We start from the raw sequence: 4,641 nt of genomic DNA, 5'->3' as shown, positions 1-4,641 counted from the left end.
TTTACATTGTTTTAATATCGATATGGAATATAAACAACAATATATCGGAATATTATTTTATCGAAAAATCGATATTTTGTTTAAAATGACTAAAACATTATATAAGAATTTTAAAATACGAATATCCATCTTTTATTTTGATAATTACATATTTATTACGATATTTTACACTAATGTAATATCGATATGGAATATAAGCAACAATATCCCGATATTATTTAATCGAAATATCGATATTTCGTTTTAAAAGACTAGAAAATTGTATAGAATAATTAAAAATGGAATATCGATATTTTATTTTGATAAATACATATTTATTTCTAAATTTTGTATTATTGTAATTTTAATATGGTTTATATGAACAATATTTCGATATTATTTAATCAAAATATCAATATTTTGTTTAATAAGACTAGAAAATTGCATAGAATAATTAAAAATGGAATATCGATATTTTATTTTGATAAATACATATTTGTTTCGATGTTTTGTATTATTGCCATATCTATATAGTTTATAAGAACAATATTCCGATATTATTTTCTCGAAATATCGATATATTGTTTAAAATGGCTAAAATCAAATATAGAAATTTTAAAAAAGGAATATCCATATTTTATTTTGATAATTACATATTTATTACGATATTTTATACTAATGTAATATCGATATGGAATATAAGCAACAATATCCCGATATTATTTAATTGAAATATCAATATTTCGTTTAAAAATACTAGAAAATTGTATAGAATAATTAAAAATGGAATATCTATATTTTATTATGATAAATACATATTTATTTCGATATTTAGTATTATTTTAATATCGATATGGTTTATAAAAACAATATTCCGATATTATTTTATCGAAATATCGATATTTTGTTTATAATGACTAAAATAACATATAGAAATATTAAAATAGGAATATCTTTATTTTATATTGATAATTACATTTTTTTTTTCGATATTTTGTATTGTTGTAATATCGATATGGAAATAAGCAACAATATTACGATATCACTTTATTGGTATATCGATATTTCGTTGAAAAATATCGAAATATCGTTTATAATCTTTGATATCGTTATTAATAACAACGTAAATATCGAAAGGAACATGAAATTATCAAAATAAAATATCGATATACCTTTTTTTAGCTTTTCATAAAATACTATAGTTTTCTTTCATAATACATCGATATTTCGATGAAAAAATATCGAAATACTTTTTCTAATCGACCATATTGATATTAATAATTATGTCGAATATTGAAAGGAATATGTCTTTATCAATTTAAAATACCGGAAAACTATTTTTATGCTTTTTATAAAATTTCCTTAATCTTATTATACCCAATATAGATATTTCTATAAAAATAAGATTGAAATATCGATATCGATATTATCAACAATGTGAAATACCGAAATGAATAATACATTCTCAAAATGAAAATGAACGACGAAATACCTTTTGTTAGCTTTCATATATATATATTTTTTTTTTAATATCTATATTTCTTTTAAATAAAATATCGAAATATGGTTTCTAATCTTCCATGTTGATATTAGTAACAATATCGAATATTGAAAGGAATATGAATTTTTCTATTTAAAATATCAAAAAAGTATTTTTATGCTTTTTCTAATATTCAATATCGATAATAATAACAATGTAGAATATCAAAATGAACATGAATTTATCAATTCAAAATATCAAAAACTATTTTTAAACTTTTTATAAGATTTTCTTAATATTTTTTAATGAAATATCGTTTCTAATCTTTGAAATAAATATTAATAGCAATGTAAAAGATCGAAAGGAACATGAAATTATAAATATAAAATATCGATATACGTTTTTTTGCTTTTTATAAACTTTTCTTTATCTTATTATACTAAATATCGGCAAATCTATAAAAAAAAATATCGAAATATCGAATATTGTATCAATTAGAATATTTTTGGTAATTATCGATATCCATATAAATAACATTATCAAAGATCTAATGGATGTTAAAGTATTGAAACAATATATCGATCCTTTGATAATACAATATCGGAATACTTTTACTAACGTTAGAAATAAATAATTATAAAAATGTCAAATTATTGAAATGAATATGATGAATAATCAATATTAAATATAGAAATACTATTATTAAACTTGAATATTTTCTTTAACAAAATATTGATATTTGGATTAAATAACATCGGATTATATTTGCCATATTACATTTTGGTACGAATATTACCTCCTGAATATATAATTATAGATATATTAGATTGAAGTGTATATTACTATACAATTATATTAAGGTGCGAATTTTTTTTTTTCGAAACCGATATTCCGATATTATTGAAGGAGAATATCGATATTCCGATATTATCGAAGGAGAATATCGATATTCCGATATTATCGAAGGAGAATATCGATATTCCGATATTATCGGTTACTCGATATCGATATCAAAATATCGAATATAGGAGACAAAATATCGATATTTCGATAATATCGATATCCCATCCCTAGCCTAATGCAGGACTGGACGACCTCGCTCTGGCATGACCAGCTACGGAGGACACACGATGATCAAGCCAGTACTGGAGACTCGTGAGGACCTTCGTCAACAAGAAGCGGAATGTGCATCTCACATCAGGTGAAGATCTCCTGACATCGGGAGAACAGGCTGAACTCCTGGCCACAATCTATACAGCGAAGGATACTGAACAGACGACCAGTCCCTCTCATAGAAAACAAAGAATATATTTCTTACTGGATCATATCTGTGAAAACTAATTTAGCTGTTTTAAAATATGTGGCTGGTAACCATTTTCAACAAGATTTTTTCCGTTTCTTTCATACTCTACATTTTCCTGAAATAGAATGCATTATATTATTTTAAGAATAAAAGTGAGATAAAAAAAAAAAGAAATGGAATATATAATCAAAAATTTCCGAAAAATTTCAAAAATAGTATAAATTAACAAATAACGGACCTTATTAAGTTATTAAATCTTATGAAGTTATTAAATACTCTAGTGGCAAAAATCTCAAATTGTGGGTACAGTGGAATTAATTTCAAATTACATTGAATAAATGTTCGATTTTGAGATGTACATCTAGAAGACTACGATATTTTCAAAGGGAAATATCAATCAAAAACGTAGAAAACAATAAATATATTGTTGTTGACATAAATCTTTCTTTTTCGAAATTAATCTTTGGTAGCCCAAGTCACCATGTGGGACCATTCCGCACAGACGAATAGGTGTAATTTCACACCTACGCACCAAGTGAAACAAAGAGGTAAAACAAAATTGTCAAATGCGGCTTCGATAACGACCATCCTAATGAGGATATCACAGACGCCCTTAAAAGACGTCTACCTGGCTTTGAGATGACAATGTACCTCACTAAAAGAGGTGCCTCAGGACGGGGTTACGAGAATGAGGACATTACAATTATCACAGACCACACAGTTTGGATAACGGACGTCGAGAAGCTAGGCGACATTGACCACGTACGCTTCAGAGTAAGTACATTTTTTAAAGGAGATGGCTCACCAGTCCAGTGTCGAAACTGTCAGGGCTTCAGACACCTCATTCTGTGTCTGAAGCCCTGACAATGTATTGTGGTCGGACCCGCCTCAGCGCACGATGTCGTGGAAAACATCAAATATCTGAATGCCCCAAAACACAGACAACCCACTGTTCCAACTGTGATGGAGATCATCCGGCCTCAGCTACACATTGCCCTAACCGGATCAAGCTGATAGAAAAGCGGCGCCAGAAGGACACATCGGTAGTAACACCGACTGTGCAATCGAGAATACCGAGTAAGCTCGCTCAACCCGGCATATTCTATCCAGGAGTCATGAGCAGATAAAACGGAACTAAGGAAATGACTCCCCAGTCAGACCAACAACAGCCAACCCAACCCGAGAAGCCTCCAACATCTTCCACAATGTTGGACACTCTCATCAATCATCTTGTCTCCAGAATTGACAGATGATGGGAATGGCGACGACTGTGCTCATCATTATGGTTCAGCACACCTTGCTCAACTATAACATCAGAGGCCTATCATCGAAGATAGCCGAAATAGAAATTCTCCTGCAGCAGAATAGACGATCAGTGGTGGCGCTGACTAATACCAAGCTCTCCACCCCTCTCCGACTGTACTTCCATGGGTACGACGTATATCGAGAAGTCTGCTCACCCGGGTCTGCTGAATGCGTAGCCATCCTGGTCAGGCGTTACGTCCTGTCAAGGCTAATCCCGAACCCAGTAGAATCGACCGAAGGTACTCATATGATCCCAATGGACGTACAGCTTAAACACCGATTTACTTTCACTGCATCTTTAAGCACCCAAGGTACTACATCAGCGTGACTACTACTACAACTTACCCAGACTAGAAGACGGTTTGTGGTTCTTGGTGATCTCAATGCCAGTCACACCGCATGGCTGTGTGGTAGTGATAATCCGCTGGGTACCTACATCTCCAAGACCTGACTGGCCGTCTTCCATCCAGGGGTGCACTCCTTCAGACTTGCGGGCTAGCCATCGAGTACCTCAACACTGGATCTACTCCTGACCGGGGATCTCCACACAGTTACACTGGCCTGTACTCTATAC

Source organism: Halyomorpha halys, unplaced genomic scaffold, assembly GCF_000696795.3.
Source record: "Halyomorpha halys isolate HHAL.00 unplaced genomic scaffold, Hhal_1.1 Scaffold1242.1, whole genome shotgun sequence".
Taxonomy (NCBI): Eukaryota; Metazoa; Arthropoda; class Insecta; order Hemiptera; family Pentatomidae; genus Halyomorpha; species Halyomorpha halys.
This window is presented reverse-complemented; position numbering follows the sequence as displayed.